We start from the raw sequence: 18,311 nt of genomic DNA, 5'->3' as shown, positions 1-18,311 counted from the left end.
CTGCTTGATTTGCACACTCTCCTATTTGTGCTGTGCATCTAGCTTTCTTTCTATTTATTCTGACGACTTGACACCCGTCCACGTGGCTTGTTTTTTTGTCCGTCTCCCCCTAATAGGTTGTAAGCCCACTGTTGGGTAGGGACCGCTTCTAGATGTTGCCGACTTGTACTTCCCAAGCGCTTAGTACAGTGCTCTGTGCACAGTAAGCGCTCAATAGATACGATTGAATGAATGAATGAATATGTTCCCAACTTGAACTTTCCAAGCGCTTAGTACAGTGCTCTGCACACAGTAAGCGCTCAATAAATACGATCGAATGAATGAGTGGATATGTTGCCAACTTGTACTTCCCAAGCGCTTAGTACAGTGCTCTGCACACAGTAAGCGCTCAATAAATACGATAGAATGAATGAATCCATATGTTGCCAACTTGTACTTCCCAAGCGCTTAGTACAGTGCTCTGCACACAGTAAGCGCTCAATCAATACAATTGAATGAATGAATGCATATGTTGCCAACTTGTACTTCCCAAGCGCTTAGTATAGTGCTCTGCGCACAGTAAGTGCTCAATAGATACGATTGAATGAATGAATATGTTGCCAACTTGTACTTCCCAAGAGCTTAGTACAGTGCTCTGCACACAGTAAGCGCTCAATCAATATGATTGAATGAATGAATGAATGAATACGATTGAATGAATGAATGAATATGTTGTCAACTTGTACTTCCCAAGCGCTTAGTACAGTGCTCTGCACACAGTAAGTGCTCAATAAATACGATTGAATGAATGAATATGTTGCTAACTTGTAGTTCCCAAACGCTTAGTACACTGCTCTGCGCACAGTAAGCGCTCAATACATACGATTGAATGAATGAATAGATATGTTGCCAACTTGTACTTCCCAAGCGCTTAGTACAGTGCTCTGCGCACAGTAAGCGCTCAATAGATACGACTGACTGAATGAATGAATATGTTGCCAACTTGTACTTCTCAAGCGCTTAGTACATTGCTCTGCGCACAGTAAGCGCTCAATACATACGATTGAATGAATGAATGGATATGTGGCCAACTTGTACTTCCCATAAGCATAGTACAGTGCTCTGCGCACAGTAAGTGCTCAATAAATACGATTGAATGAATGAATGGATATGTGGCCAACTTGTACTTCCCAAGCGCTTAGTACAGTGCTCTGCGCACAGTAAGCTCTCAATAAATATGATTGAGTGAATGAATGAATATGTTGCCAACTTATACTCCCCAAGTGCTTAGTACAGTGCTCTGTGCACTGTAAGCACTCAATCAATACGATTGAATGAATGAATATGTTGCCAACTTGTACTTCCCAAGTGCTTAGTACAGTGCTCTGCACACAGTAAGCACTCAATAAATATGATTAAATGAATGAATATGTTGCCATCTTGTAGTTCCGAAGCGCTTAGTACAGTGCTCCGCACACAGTAAGCGCTCAATCAATACGATTGAATGAATGAGTGAATAGCAAAACAACAAAGATCGTGGCAACTGGAGGTTTTAACACTTTTGTAGTGGATGGAGGTAAGATTGAAATACTTGACCATTTTTCTCTTCTGGGATCAATAATCAATAATTAAGGAAGAAGAAATGCCCCAAAGAGTAGTGTTAGGAAGACTTGCAAGGAAAGTGTCCGGAAAAGTCATGGAATGTGCTGATGGAAAAATTGCCCAAAAGATAGAAATTGTCCATTCTCAGGTGTTTCCAGGGACGGTGTATGGGTCCGAAAGCTGGACAGGGAAAAAACGGGATAGAAAGAGCATCGATTCTTTCGAAATGTGGTGTTGGAGAAGGCTTTTGCGAATGTGCTGATGGAAAAATTGCCCAAAAGATAGAAATTGTCCATTCTCAGGTGTTTCCAGGGACAGTGTATGGGTCCGAAAGCTGGACAGGGAAAAAACGGGATAAAAAGAGCATCAATTCTCTTGAAATGTGGTGTTGGAGAAGGCTTTTGCGAATGTGCTGATGGAAAAATTGCCCAAAAGATAGAAATTGTCCATTCTCAGGTGTTTCCAGGGACGGTGTATGGGTCCGAAAGCTAGACAGGGAAAAACCGGGATAGAAAGAGCATCGATTCTTTCGAAATGTGGTGTTGGAGAAGGCTTTTGCGAATACCGTGGACTGCCCGGAAACCAAGCGGATGGATTTTGGAGAAAATGATTAAGCCAAAGTGGTCTCTGGAAGGCCAAATGCCTCGACTTAGATTTTGGACACATAATCGGGAGGACTGATTCTCTGACACTAATGCTAGGAAAAGGCCAGGGAAAACGTGGAAGAGGCAGACCGCCATTCATTCATTCAATCGTATCTATCGAGCGCTTACTGCGTGCAGAGCAATGTACTAAGCGCTTGTATATATGTTTGTACGTATTTATTACTCTATTTTACTTGTACATATCTATTCTATTTATTTTGTTAATATGTTTGGTTTTGTTCTCTGTCTCCCCCTTCTAGACTGTGAGCCCACTGTTGGGTAGGGACCATATCTATATGTTGCCAACTTGTACCTCCCAAGCGCTTAGTACAGTGCTCTGCACACAGTAAGTGCTCAATAAATACGATTGATTGATTGATTTTATTTTGTTAATATGTTTTGTTTTGTTCTCTGTCTCCCCCTTCTAGACTGTGAGCCCACTGCTGAGTAGGGACCGTCTCTATATGTTGCCAACTTGTACCTCCCAAGCGCTTAGTACAGTCCTCTGTATATATGTATATATGCTTGTACAAATTTATTTCTCTATTTATTTATTTTACTTGTACATATCTATTCTATTTATCTTATTTTGTTAGTATGTTTGGTTTTGTTCTCTGTCTCCCCCTTCTAGACTGTGAGCCCACTGTTGGGTAGGGACTGTCTCTATATGTTGCCAACTTGTACTTCCCAAGCGCTTAGTACAGTGCTCTGCACACAGTAAGCACTCAATAAATACGATTGATTGATTGATTGATTGCTCTGCACACAGTAAGTGCTCAATAAATACAATTGATTGATTCGGCAACAGAGACGATCCCTCCCCAACAATGGGCTCACGGTCTAGAAGGGGGAGACAGACAACAAAAGAAAACAAGGGGACAGGAGTCAGGAGCATCGAAATAAATAGAATTATAGATCATATTCAATGCAGAATCATAACGACCTCGATTCCGAGAGGCACGAAACCAGGCTTTAGCAAAATGACTTATTTTATTACGATACCGTGCCGGTTACGTGGCTCGGGATCCACGTTAGGTGGTGTGACTCCAGCTCGGACTGTTCACGGTAGGTCGGAGTCTAACGAACGTAATTTCCCCTTGAGATTTTGGGTGGATCTTCCGCACAGATTCATTCATTCAATCGTATTTATTGAGCGCTTACCGTGCGCAGAGCACTGGACTACGCGCTTGGAGGTACTGAAGAAGGATAACGACGGTAACGGAAGAACCGCTAGAAAGGTGACGGACGTCCCGGAGGAGATACATCCGTAGAGTCGCCGTGGATCGGAAACGACTCGATGGCACCTGATGATAACGATGGTAACGCTAACACCCAAGGAGGCGCGAGACGGCATGAGACTCCTTGGAGTGTCAGCAGGTTCCTCAAGGAGAGCATTTTTTAAATCCCCATTTTACAGCACAGAGCAGTGAAGCGACCTGCCCGGTGTCACACAGCAGGCCGGCGGCTTAGCCGGGATTACAGTCGGACCCACGGTCCGGTGCTCCTCCCGCAGGGCCGTGCCCTACATCTAGGCCGTAGATTACGGGACATTTTTTAAAAAAGATTCTCCAAGTATTAAAATCTCCCCCTCCCTCTAACCACAGATCTGGGCTGATGATTTGAATCACTAAAAACGCTCGACAAGAAGTGCCTGCTAGACACAGGAGAGGATTCGGGGATGCGGGACATCACCGAACAATGTCTTGGCAAAGAATAAACGGATCCCTATTTATTTATTTATTTAATTTGTACACTGTCATTCTATTTATTTTATTTTGTTAATACGTTTTGTTCTCTGTCTTCCCCTTCTAGACTGTAAGCCCACTGTCGGGTAGGGACCGTCTCTATATGTTGCCAACTTGTACTCTTCCAAGCGCTTAGTCTAGTGCTCTGCACACAGTAAGCGCTCAATAAATACCATTAAATCCCCCTCGCCACAGCACCTGTATATATGTTTGTACGTATTTATTACTCTATTTTATTTGTACATATTTATTCTATTTATTTTATTTTGTTAATATGTTTTGTTTCGTTCTCTGTCTCCCCCTTCTAGACTGTGAGCCCGCTGTCGGGTAGGGACCGTCTCTATATGTTGCCAACTTGGACTTCCCAAGCGCTCACTACAGTGCCCGGCACACAGTAAGCGCTCAATAAATACGATGGAATGAATGAATGAATGAAATCCCTTCTTCTTGTTGAGATCTTGCGGATGGAAGGGTAAGGATAGGCCGGGATACTGGCACCGCGATCTGTAACTCCAGTTATCGAAAGAAAAGGGGCTTTGACCGATGAGCGGCCGGTGATGCAATTTTGGCGGAAGGCACAGACCCGCTTTTGTGTGGGGGAGAAAATGAGGACTTTGTCCGGATAAAATGTAGAATGCATCCCAGGAGATTCCTCCTCCGGACATCTAATAGCCGTTACTTTGGGATGCGTTTTCTGGAGGGCCCCTGACGATTCGCTAGCTCCCGATAAGTTAATTTCCTGCGAAAACCGCCGTGAAGCCTGCAAAAGCATCCCGATTTTATCAGCTCCTCCTTAATAATTCACTCAATCGCATTTATTATAAAACGAATCGTGATTATCATAGTGATGATATTCGTTAAGCGCTTGCCAAGCTCTGGATAGCCGGCCAACTTCGAGACTGTGAGCCCGCTGTTGGGTAGGGACCGTCTCTATATGTTGCCGACTTGTACTTCCCGAGCGCTCAGTACAGTGCTCTGCACACAGTGAGCGCTCAATAAATACGACTGAATGAACGATAGATAGAATTAGGTTTGACTCCGTTTCTGTCCTAAATGAGGCTCACAGTCTAAAGGGAGAGAGAGGTCAGAACAGGTATTTTATCCCCATTTTACAGAAAAGAAGCAGCCTGGCCTCAAAGAAAGGCCTGGGTTCCAGAGAAGCAGCTTGGCTCAGTGGAAAGAGCCCGGGCTTTGGAGTCAGAGGTCGTGGGTTCGAATCCCAGCTCCGCCAGCTGTGTGACTTTGGGCAAGTCGCTTCACTTCTCTGGGCCTCAGTGACCTCAGATGTGCACCTGTATATATGTTTGTACAGATTTCTTACTCTATTTATTTGACTTGTACATATTTACTATTCTATTTATTTTGTTCATGATGTGCACCTGTATCTATGTTTGTACAGAGTTATTACTCTATTTGACTTGTACATATTTACTATTCTATTTATTTTGTTCACGATGTGCACCTGTATCTATGTTTGTACAAAGTTATTACTCTATTTATTTGACTTGTACATATTTACTATTCTATTTATTTTGTTCACGATGTGCACCTGTATCTAGGTTTGTACAGAGTTATTACTCTATTTATTTGACTTGTACATATTTACTATGCTATTTATTTTGTTCATGATGCGCATCTTGCTTTAATTCTGTTTATTCTGACGCCTTGACACCCGTCCACATGTTTTGTTTTGTTGTCTGTCTCCTCCTTCTAGACTGCGAGCCCGCCGTTGGGTAGGGACTGTCTCTCTATGTCGCCGACTTGTACTTCCCAAGCGCTTAGTACAGTGCTCTGCACACAGTAAGCGCTCAATAAGTACAATTAAATGAATGAATGAATGAAAGAATGAAGATTAAGTACCTGTATTCCTCTCCCTTAGACTGTGAGCCCCATGAGGGCCAGGGCTCAATAAAGAAGCGCTCAATAAATACGATTGAATGAATGAATGAATGAAAGTGGGGATTAAGACTGTGAGCCCCCCATGGGACAAGCCGATCGCCTTGTAACCTCCCCGGCGCTTAGAACGGTGCTTTGCACCTAGTAAGCGCCTAATAAATGCCATTATTACTATTATTAATTAATTATGTTGCCAACTTGTACTTCCCAAGTGCTTAGTACAGTGCTTTGCACACAGTAAGCGCTCAATAAATACGACTGATTGATTGATTGATTGATCGTGACTCTGCCACTTAAAGAACAGGGGCAGAGCCGTGTCCCAGGGCTCTCGGGACACCGGAGCCAAAGCGACCCCACTTCACCCGGACTCCGAGTCCCACGTCGGGAAGGGAAGGTGTCCATCCTGACTGTGAGCCCGCTGTCGGGTAGGGACCGTCTCTATATGTTGCCGACTTGTGCTTCCCAAGCGCTTAGTACACAGTAAGCGCTCAATAAATACGATTGAATGAATGAATGAATCCTGATGGATCTTCTATCTGTCCCAGGGCTTGGCACTTAGCGCCTAACGAATACTATTATTATTATTATCACGATTGTCGTTGCCAATAATAATAATAATAATAAAAAGAAAGCCACCAGGCCACTTAAACGTAACCTCCAGCACAACGTTAGCACAGAATTAAGTATGCTGGCTTCCCTAAGGCCTATTTATCAATCATTTTTGCTTCTTTCTCTCTCTCTCCCCCTCTTTCTCTCTTACTTTGTGAGGACCGGGGACGGGTGAGTTGCTTCTGTTGTGCTTTCTCGGCGTTTATTGCAGTGTTGTGCACCTGGCATTCACTCAGTACAGGCCCCCGTGATGACACGATGATATGAATTCCATTTTCCCTGCTGCTGCTGCCAGGCTTCACAGTGCCCGACGACGAGGATAATTGTAGCGGTTAAACGCTGACTGTGTGCCAAGCCCTGGGGTGGCTATAAAATAACGGGGTCGGACACAGTCCCTGTCCCACATGGGACTCGCTCTAAGAAGGAGGAAGAAGGGGAAACTGAGGCACACATGAGTGGTTTGTCCAAGGACAAACAGGAGGCCAGTAGGAGACCCAGGTTTAGGACCTAGGCACTGCCGCTTCTCTCCAATATTCCTAATCCACAGAGCCCAGCGTGAGGAAGCAGTGTGGCCTAATGGAAAGAGCCCAAGCTTGGTAGAGGGAGGACCTGGGTTCCGATCCTGCGTTGCCCCTGACCGGCTCTGTGCCCTGGGGAAAGTGACTCACCTTGCCTCAGTTTCCCCATCTGTAAAATGGGGTTTCAAAAGCGGTTCTCCCTCCCTCCTAGAGGGTGAACCCTCGTGGGTCAGGGATAGATTATCCTTCATCTATCCCAGTGCTTAGAACGGTGCTTTGCACATAGTAAGCGCTTAATAAATGCCATTATTATTATTGTTATAATAAGCACTTAACAAATACCATGATTATTTTGCTTTTTTAAACTTGGCATTTTCAGTAAAGGCGATGGTCTAGGTTGGAAGGTTCCTGATGAGCCAGAAATCTGTTCCAAATAACAATAATCATAATAATGATGGCACTTATTGAGCGCTTACTATGTGCAAAGCACTGTTCTAAGCGCTGGGGAGGTCACAAGGCCATCAGGTGGTCCCACGGGGGGCTCACAGTCTTCAACCCCATTTTACAGATGAGGGAACTGAGGCCCAGAGAAGCAGCGTGGCTCAGTGGAATGAGCCCGGGCTTTGGAGTCAGAGGTCATGGGTTCAAATCCTGGCTCCGCCAACAGTCAGCTGTGTGACTTTGGGCAAGTCACTTTACTTCTCTGTGCCTCAGTTACCTCATCTGTAAAATGGGGGTTAAGATTGTGAGCCCCGCATGGGACAACCGGATCACCTTGTAACCTCCCCGGTGCTTAGAACAGTGCTTTGCCCATAGCAAGCGCTTAATAAATGCCATAATTAATTAATTAATTAGTTGTTATTGTTATTGTTGACTTGCCCAGAGTCACACAGCTGACAATTGGCGGAGCCGGCATTTGAACCCATGACCTCAGACTCCAAAGCCCGGGCTCTTTCCACTGAGCCGTGCTGCTTCTCAAATGGCTAATATTAGAGAAGCTTTGGTGATCAGAACGGCATTCAGTCAATCAATCAAGCTTACTGTGTGCAGAGCACTGTACTGAACACTTCAGAGAGTACAATACAGCAGAGTTGGTAGCCCCAATTCCTGCCCACGGGGAGCTTACAGTCTACAGGGGGAGGCAGGCATTAATAAAAATACTTTATGATGATATATAGTTTATGGATGTGTACATAAAGCCCTGTGGGGTTTCGGGTGGGGTGAATATCAAATACTCAAAGGTCGCTGATCCAAGTGCAGAGATGACTAGAAGGGAGAGGAAGCCGGGGAAAAGACAGCTTAATCCGGGTTTAAGATGAATTCCCATTTTCTGTCTATGTGGATCAGTGGTAAAGCCACACTGACATCAGAGCTGGCCCAGGACATCTTAATAATAATAATAATAATAATAATAATAATAATAATAATAATGATAATAATGGTATTAGTTAAGCACTTACTGTGGGCCAGCGCCGGCCACACAAGCACATCAGGTTGGACACTCCCGGTCCCACGTGGGGCTCACAGTCTTAATCCCCATTTTCCAGATGAGGGAACTGAGGCCCAGAGAAGTGAAGTGACTTGCCCAAGGCCACACGCCGGACACGTGGAGGAGCCGGGATGAGAACCCACGATCTTCCGATTCCCAGGTCGGTGCTCTGACCGCTCGGCCTTTCTCCCCCATCTGGACCGTGAGCCCGCCGTTGGGTAGGGACCGTCTCTATACGTTGCCGTCTTGTACTTCCCAAGCGCTTAGTACAGTGCTCGGCACACGGTAAGCGCTCAATAAATACGATTGAATGAATGAATGAATGAATGCTGCTTCCTTCACTCACAGAAGTCTGTCTCAGAGGACAATGGCCACCCTGCTCTCTCCTCTTGGCAGGAGCTGTTTATTATTTTCTTGTGGTATTTGTTGAGTGCTTATTATGTGTCCAACAATGTTCTAAGCGCTGGGGTAGATGCAAGTTAATTAGGTTAGACACCGAACACGCCCCACATGGGGCTCACGGTCTAAACAGGAAGAAGAACGGGAGAACTGAGGCCCAGAGAATAATAATAATAATATTTATTAAGCGCTTACTATGTGCAAAGCACTGTTCTAAGCGCTGGGGAGGATACAAGGTGATCAGGTTGTCCCATGCGGGGCTCACAATCTTCATCCCCATTTTCCGGGTGAGGGAACTGAGGCCCAGAGAATAATAATAATGATATTTATTAAGCGCTTACTATGTGCAAAGCACCGTTCTGATACGAGGTGATCAGGTGGTCCCACAGGGGGCTCACAGTTTTCATCCCCATTTCACAGATGAGGGAACTGAGGCCCGGAGAAGTCAAGTGACCGGCCCAAAGTCACTATTAGCACAGTAGTGTCATGGCTTCATGGCCAGGAATGCAGTTGCCGCTGTGGTTTTTGCTCCCTCCCATTCTTCCTCCTCCTCATGAATTTCATGAGGGAGAGGGACTCTAACTGCCCTAGTTATCTATTCCAGCGCTTAGTATAGTGCTCAGCACTTTACTATTACTACTACAGAGCTTTGCACATAGTAAGCATTTAATAAATGCCATCGTTATTATTATTACTATGGCAGCTATTTGATCTGGGAAGCGCTTACGATCTATTCCAGCGTTTAGTACAGCGCTCAGCACTTTACTATTACTACTACAGAGCTTTGCACATAGTAAGCGCTTAATAAATTCCATCATTATTATTACTATGGCAGCTATTTGATCTGGGAAGCGCTTACGATCTATTCCAGCGCTTAGTATAGTGCTCAGCACTTTACTATTACTACTACAGAGCTTTGCACATAGTAAGCGCTTAATAAATGCCATCATTACTATTATTACTACGGCACCTATTTGATCTGAGAAGCACTTACCATCCATTCCAGCACTTAGTATAGAGCTCAGCACTTTATTATTACTACTACAGTGCTTTGCACATAGTAAACGCTTAATAAATGCCATCATTATTATTACTATGGCAGCTATTTGATCTGGGAAGCGCTTACGATCTATTCCAGCGCTTAGCATAGCGCTCAGCGCTTTACTATTACTACTACAGAGCTTTGCACATAGTAAGTGCTTAATAAATGCCATCGTTATTATTATTACTACAGCAGATATTTGATCTGGGAAGCGCTTATGATCTATTCCAGCGCTTAGTACAGTGCTCAGCAATTTATTATTACTACTACAGAGCTTTGCACATAGTAAGCGCTTAATAAATGCCATCGTTATTATTATTACTATGGCAGCTATTTGATCTGGAAAGCACTTACGATCTATTCCAGCGCTTAGTATAGTGATCAGCACTTTACTATTATTACTACAGAGCTTTGCACATAGTAAGCGCTTAATAAATGCCATCGTTATTATTATTACTACGGCAGCTATTTGATCTGGGAAGCGCTTACGATCTATTCCAGCGCTTAGTATAGTGCTCAGCACTTTACTACTACTACTACAGAGCTTTGCACATAGTAAGCGCTTAATAAATGCCATTGTTATTATTATTACTACAGCAGCTATTTGATCTGGGAAGCGCTTACGATCTATTCCAGCGCTTAGTACAGCGCTCAGCACTTTACTATTACTACTACAGAGCTTTGCACATAGTAAGCGCTTAATAAATGCCATCGTTATTATTATTACTATGGCAGCTATTTGATCTGGGAAGCGCTTACAATCTATTCCAGCGCTTAGTACAGTGCTCAGCACTTTACTATTATTACTACAGAGCTTTGCACATAGTAAGCGCTTAATAAATGCCATCGTTATCATTATTACTATGGCAGCTATTTGATCTGGGAAGCGCTTACGATCCATTCCAGCGCTTAGTATAGTGCTCAGCACTTTACTATTACTACTACAGAGCTTTGCACATGGTAAGCGCTTAATAAATGCCATCGTTATTAGTATTACTATGGCAGCTATTTGATCTGGGAAGCGCTTACAATCTATTCCAGCGCTTAGTATAGCGCTCAGCACTTTACTATTACTACTACAGAGCTTTGCACATAGTAAGCGCTTAATAAATGCCATCGTTATTATTATTACTACGGCAGCTATTTGATCTGGGAAGCGCTTATGATCTATTCCAGCGCTTAGTATAGTGCTCAGCACTTTACTATTACTACTACAGAGCTTTGCACATAGTAAGCGCTTAATAAATGCCATCGTTATTATTATTACTACAGCAGCTATTTGATCTGGGAAGCGCTTACGATCCATTCCAGCGCTTAGTATAGCGCTCAGCACTTTACTATTACTACTACAGTAAACGCTTAATAAATGCCACCGTTATTATTATTACTATGGCAGCTATTTGATTTGGGAAGCACTTACTACGTGTCCAGCGCTGTTCTGGATGTCAGGGCAGATCCAAGTCAATCAGGTCGGACACAGCCTCTGTCCCACGGGGGGTTCACGCTTTCGGCCTAAGTACGATGGAGAACGGGTATTAAATCTCCATTTCGCGGCTGATGGATGTACGGAGAAGCTAAGTGACTTCTTAAGTTAAATTAAGTTAAGCAGCGTGGCTCAGTGGAAAGAGCCCGGGCTTTGGAGTCAGAGGTCATGGGTTCGAATCCCGCTCCGCCACTTGTCAGCTGTGTGACCTTGGGCAAGTCACTTCACTTCTCCGGGCCTCGGTTCCCTCATCTGGAAAATGGTGATTAAGACTGTGAGCCCCCCGTGGGACAACCTGATCACCTTGTAACCTCCCCAGCGCTTAGAACAGTGCTTTGCATATAATAAGTGCTTAATAAATGCCATTATTATTATTATTATTATTACCTCATCTGTTAAATGGGGATGAAGACTGTGAGCCCCCCGTGGGACAACCTGATCACCTTGTAATCTCCCCAGAGCTTAGAACAGTGCTTTGCACATAGTAAGCGCTTAATAAATGCCATCATTATTATTATTACCTCATCTGTTAAATGGGGATGAAGACTGTGAGCCCCCCGTGGGACAACCTGATCACCTTGCAATCTCCCCAGCACTTAAAACAGTGCTTTCCACATAGTAAGCGCTTAATAAATGCCATTATTATTATTATTATTATTACCTCATCTGTTAAATGGGGATGAAGATTGTGAGCCCCCCGTGGGACAACCTGATCACCTTGTAATCTCCCCAGCGCTTAGAACAGTGCTTTGCACATAGTAAGCGCGTAATAAATGCCATTAATAAATAATAAATAATAATAAAGTGACTTGCCCAAGGTCAAACCACAAGGAATTGGCAGGGCCGGGATTAGAACCCAGGTCCTCTGACCTCCGGACCCGGGCTCTTTCCCAGTAGGCTGTTCTCAATAATGATAATAATAATAATAATGATGGCATTTATTAAGTGCTTACTATGCGCAAAGCACTGTTTTAAGCGCTGGAGAGAAGCAGCGGGCCTCAGTAGAAAGAGCACGGGCTTTGGAGTCAGATAATAATAATAATAATAATAATAATAATGATGGCATTCATTAAGTGCTTACTATGCGCCAAGCACTGTTCTAAGCATTGGAGAGAAGCAGCGGGGCTCAGTAGAAAGAGCACGGGCTTTGAAGTCAGATAATAATAACAATAATGATGGCATTTATTAGGTGCTTACTATGTGCAAAGCACCGTTCTAAGCGCTGGAGAGAAGCAGCGGGGCTCAGTAGAAAGAGCACGGACTTTGGAGTCAGTTAATAATAATAATAATAATGGCATTTATTAAATGCTTACTATGTGCCAAGCACTGTTCTAAGCACTGGAGAGGCTACAAGATGTTATGGGTTCAAATCCCGGCTCCGCCACATGTCTGCTGTGTGACCTTGGGCAAGTCACTTCACTTCTCTGAGCCTCAGTTATCTCATCTGGAAAATGGGAATTAAAACTGTGAGCGCCACGGGGGACAATCTGATCACCTTGTATCCCCCCCAGAGCTTAGAACGGCGCTTTGCACATAGTAAGCGCTTAACAAATGCTATTATTATTATTATTACGAGGTGATCAGGTTGTCCCACGGGGGGCTCACAGTCTTCATCCCCATATTACAGACGAGGGAACTGAGGCCCAGAGAAGTGAAGTGACTTGCCCAAAGTCACACAGCTAATTGGCGGAGTCAGGATTTGACCCCATGACCTCTGACTCCAAAGCCCGGGCTCTTTCCACTGAACCACACTGCTTCTCTATTTATTATTATTATAATTAATTAGTATTGTTTAGGAATTCTGCCAGACGTGTCCATCTTGCAAGACTGAGCCACGCTGCTTCTCCATTTATTATTATTATTACTATTAGTATTGTTTAGGAATTCTGCCAGACGTGTCCATCTTGCAAGACTGAGCCACGCTGCTTCTCCATTTATTATTATTATTACTATTAGTATTGTTTAGGAATTCTGCCAGACGTGTCCATCTTGCAAGACTGGCCCACGCTGCTTCTCTATTTATTATTATTAGTATTATTGTTTACGAATTCTGCCAGACGTGTCCATCTTGCAAGACTGAGTCACGCTGCTTCTCTATTTATTATTATTATTAGTAGTATTACTATTAGTAGTTTACGAATTCTGCCAGACATGTCCATCCGGCAAGACTGAGCCACGCTGCTTCTCTATTTATTATTATTATAATTAGTATTGTTTAGGGATTCTGCCAGATGTGTCCATCTTGCAAGACTGAGCCACGCTGCTTCTCTATTTATTTTATTATTATAATTAGTATTGTTTAGGAATTCTGCCAGATGTGTCCATCTTACCAGATTGAGCCACGCTGCTCCTCTATTTATTATTATTATTATTATTATTACTATTAGTATTGTTTACGAATTCTGCCGGACATGTCCATCTTGCAAGACTGGGCCACGCTGCTTCTCTATTTATTATTGTTATTATTATAATTAGTATTGTTTACAAATTCTGCCAGACGTGTCCATCTTGCAAGACTGAGCCATGCTGCTTCTCTATTTATTATTATTAGTATAATTAATCAGTGTTGTTTAGGAATTCTGCCAGACGTGTCCATCTTGCAAGACTGAGCCACGCTAATTAGTATTGCTTAGGAATTCTGCCAGACGTGTCCATCTTGCCAGACTGAGCCACGCTGTTTCTCTATTATTATTATAATTAATTAGTGTTTTTTACAAATTCTGCCAGATGTGTCCATCTTGCAGGACTGAGCCACGCTGCTTCTCTATTTATTATTATTATTACTATTAGTATTGTTTCCGAATTCTGCTAGACGTGCCCATCTTGCAAGACTGAGCCACGCTGCTTCTCTATTTATTATTATTATTATTATTATTAGTATTGTTTACGAATTCTGCCAAACGTGTCCATCTTGCCAGACTGAGCCACGCTGCTTCTCTATTAATTATTATTATAATTAATTAGTGCTGTTTACGAATTCTGCCAGACGTGTCCATCTTGCAAGACTGAGCCACGCTAATTAGTATTGCTTAGGAATTCTGCCAGACGTGTCCCTCTCGCAAGACTGAGCCACGCTGCTTCTCTATTATTATTATTATTAGTATTATTAGTATTGTTTAGGAATTCTGGCAGACGTGTCCATCTTGCAAGACTGAGCCACGCTGCTTCTCTATTAATTATTATTATTAGTAGTAGTATTGTTTAGGAATTCTGCCAGATGTGTCCATCTTGCAAGACTGAGCCACGCTGCTTCTCTATTTATTATTATTATAATAAATTAGTGTTGTTTAGGAATTCTGCCAGATGTGTCCATCTTGCAAGACTGAGCCACGCTAATTAGTATCGTTTACGAATTCTGCCAGATGCGTCCATCTTGCAAGACTGGGCGAAGCTGCTTCTCTATTAATTATTATTATTATTAGTAGTATTGTTTAGGAATTCTGCCAGATGTGTCCATCTTGCAAGACTGAGCCACGCTGCCTCTCTATTTATTATTATTATAATTAATTAATGTTGTTTACGAATTCTGCCAGGTGTGTCCATCTTGCAAGACTGAGCCACGCTGCTTCTCTATTTATTATTATTAGTAGTAGTATTGTTTACGAATTCTGCCAGATGTCTCCATCTTGCAAGACTGAGCCATGCAGCTTCTCTATTAATTATTATAATTAATTAGTGTTTACGAATTCTACCAGACGTGTCCATCTCTTGTATCTACCCCAGCGCTTAGAACAGTGCTTGGCACATAGTAAGTGCTTAAGGAATACCAACATTATTATTATTTATTATTCTCTGGGCCACAGTTACCTCATCTGTAAAATGGGGATGAAGACTGTGAGCCCCATGAGGGACAACCTGATTACCTTGTATCTACCCCAGTGCTTAGAACTGTGCTTGGCACATAGTAAGCGCTTAACGAATACCAACATTATTATTATTTATTATTCTCTGGGTCTCAGTGACCTCATCTGTAAAATGGGGATTAAGACGGTGAGCCCCCTGAGGGACAACCTGATCACCTTGTAACCTCCTCAGCGCTTTGAACAGTGCTTGGCACATAGTAAGCACTTAATAAATACCAACATTATTATTATTATCTCACCAGACTGAGCCACGCTGCTTCTCTATTTATTATTATTAGTATAATTAATTAGTGTTGTTTACGAATTCTGCCAGACGTGTCCATCTCGCCAGACTGAGCCACGCTGCTTCTCTATTTATTATTATTAGTATAATTAATTAGTGTTTACGAATTCTGCCAGACGTGTCCATCTCGCCAGACTGAGCCATGCTGCTTCTCTATTTATTATTATTAGTATAATTAATTAGCATTGTTTAGGAATTCTGCCAGACGTGTCCATCTTGCCAGACTGAGCCACACTGCTTCTCTATTTATTATTATTAGTATAATTAATTAGTGTTGTTTAGGAATTCTGTCAGACGTGTCCATCTTGCCAGACTAAGCCACGCTGCTTCTCTATTTATTATTAGTAGTATAATTAATTAGCATTGTTTAGGAATTCTGCCAGACGTGTCCATCTTGCCAGACTGAGCCACGCTGCTTCTCTATTTATTATTATTAGCATAATTAATTAGCGTTGTTTAGGAATTCTGCCAGACATGTCCATCTTGCCAGACTGAGCCATGCTGCTTCTCTATTTATTATTATTAGTATAATTAATTAACATTGTTTAGGAATTCTGCCAGGCGTGTCCATCTTGCCAGACTAAGCCATGCTGCTTCTCTATTTATTATTATTAGTATAATTAATAAGCATTTAGGAATTCTGCCAGACAGTGTCCATCTTGCCAGACTGAGCCATGCTGCTTCTCTATTTATTATTATTAGTATAATTAATTAGCGTTGTTTAGGAATTCTGCCAGACGTGTCCATCTTGCCAGACTGTACCACGCTGCTTCTCTATTTATTATTATAATTAGTGTTGTTTACAAATTCTGCCAGACGTGTCCATCTTGCCAGACTGCGCCACGCTGCCTCTCTATTTATTATTATTATAATTAATTAGTGTTGTTTACGAATCCTACCAGACGTGTCCATCTTGCAAGACATTTTAGGAGGTTCTTCGGCCAGAAATCTCTCCCTCCTTTCCCGGCCCCAAAGGCAGAGCCCCGGCATGCGGAAGCGAGGCGAGAAGGACCCAGATTCCCTGATTTTGGGCAGCATCCTACGTTCTCCTCCGGTGATGGGGGCAGAGTCCCCAGATGGGGGCACGTTCATCATCAGTCATCATCACCAATGGTACTTATTGAACGCTAATAAATACGCCAAGCCTGAGCACTTGGGAGAGTACCGCAGAATTCACTCGGCTTCAAGGCCGTCCATCCCCTCTCCCCCTCCTACCTCACCTCCCTTCTCTCCTTCTCCAGCCCAGCCCGCACCCTCCGCTCCTCTGTCGCTCACCTCCTCGCTGGGCCTCATTGTCGCCCGTCCCGCCATCGACTCCCGGTCCACGTCCTTCCCTGGCCCGGAATGCCGTCCATCCGCACATCCTCCAAGCTCTCTTCCTCCCTTCCAAGCCCTACTGAGCGCTCACCTCCTCCAAGAGGCCTTCCCACACTGAGCCCCCTTTTCCCTCACCTCCTTCCCCTCCCCACAGCACCTGTATAGATGTTTGTACAGATTTATTACTCTACTTATTGTACTTGTACATATTTACTATTCTATTTATTTTAATAGTGCGCATCTACCTTTATTTTTATTTATTCTGATGACACCTGTCCACATGTTTTGTTTTGTTGTCTGTCTCCCCCTTCTAGACTGTGAGCCCTTTGTTGGGTAGGGACCGCCTCTCTGTCGCCGACTTGTACTTCCCAAGTGCTTAGTACAGTGCTCTGCACACAGTAAGCGCTCAATAAATATGATTGATGATGATGATGATGATGAGTGCTCTGCACACAGTAAACGCTCAATAAATACGATTGAATGAATGAATGAAAAGGAAGCGCTCAAAAATATGATTGTATGAATGACTGAAGATAATCAGGTCAGAGACAGTCCCCGTTCTACGAGGAGCTCACAGACTAAGTAGGTGGGGAGTCCTCGTTTTACAGCTGAGGAAACTGAGGCACAGAGAAGTTAAGTGATTTGCCCAAGGTCACACAGCAGGCAAGTGGCAGAGCCAGGATTAGAACTTGGGTCCTCTGACTACTAGGCTTCTGCTCATTCCACTAGTCCACACTGCTCCTTTGAGCAGTTCCTCCTCCTCGACGGTAAGGTCCTTGTGGGCAGGGAACATGTCCACGGACTCTGTAAAACTGTACTCTCCCAAGCACTCGATAAATAAAACGGATTGACTGAACCGTGTCGCGGTCGTTCTCCCGGAGACTCCATCTCACAATAATAATTATGGTATCGACTAAGTACTTCCTGTGTGGGATAGATACAAGATAATCCGGTCGGGCCTGTCCCTCTCTCACGTGGAGGCTCCAGCCTAAGTAGGAAGGAGATCAGGTATTTAATCCCCATTTTAGCGTGGACAAAAGTGAGGTCCAGAGAACTTAAAGTGACTCACGACAAGGAAATGGCAGAGCCGGGACTGGAACCCAGGATCTTTGACTCCCACGCTCTTTCCACTAGGCCACCGGATACCTCCGGATTTTTCTTCTACATTTCTCCCACAATCTGGAGTTTCCACAGATCTGGGGTAGGCATTTATGAATTCGGTGATCAAGTGTATTTAAGAGAATAAGGTCATTTCTGTGCCATTCAACCAGTTCCCAGTTATGGAAATCCTGTAAAGACGGCCACGTTTCCTACTTCACAGCGCTATTTCGGGTTTTGTAACACATTACGGTTCGATGGGATCATCCAGCAACTTAACGTGACTCCATTTGGGTTTGCAAAGACTCCTCTTTTAGTAGTTACTTTCACTAACGTCCTCCAGA

The sequence above is a fragment of the Tachyglossus aculeatus genome, chromosome 2 (assembly GCF_015852505.1).
Source record: "Tachyglossus aculeatus isolate mTacAcu1 chromosome 2, mTacAcu1.pri, whole genome shotgun sequence".
In the NCBI taxonomy this organism is placed as follows: domain Eukaryota; kingdom Metazoa; phylum Chordata; class Mammalia; order Monotremata; family Tachyglossidae; genus Tachyglossus; species Tachyglossus aculeatus.
The sequence above is the reverse complement of the archived record's forward strand: the minus strand, read 5'-3'. Positions refer to the sequence as shown.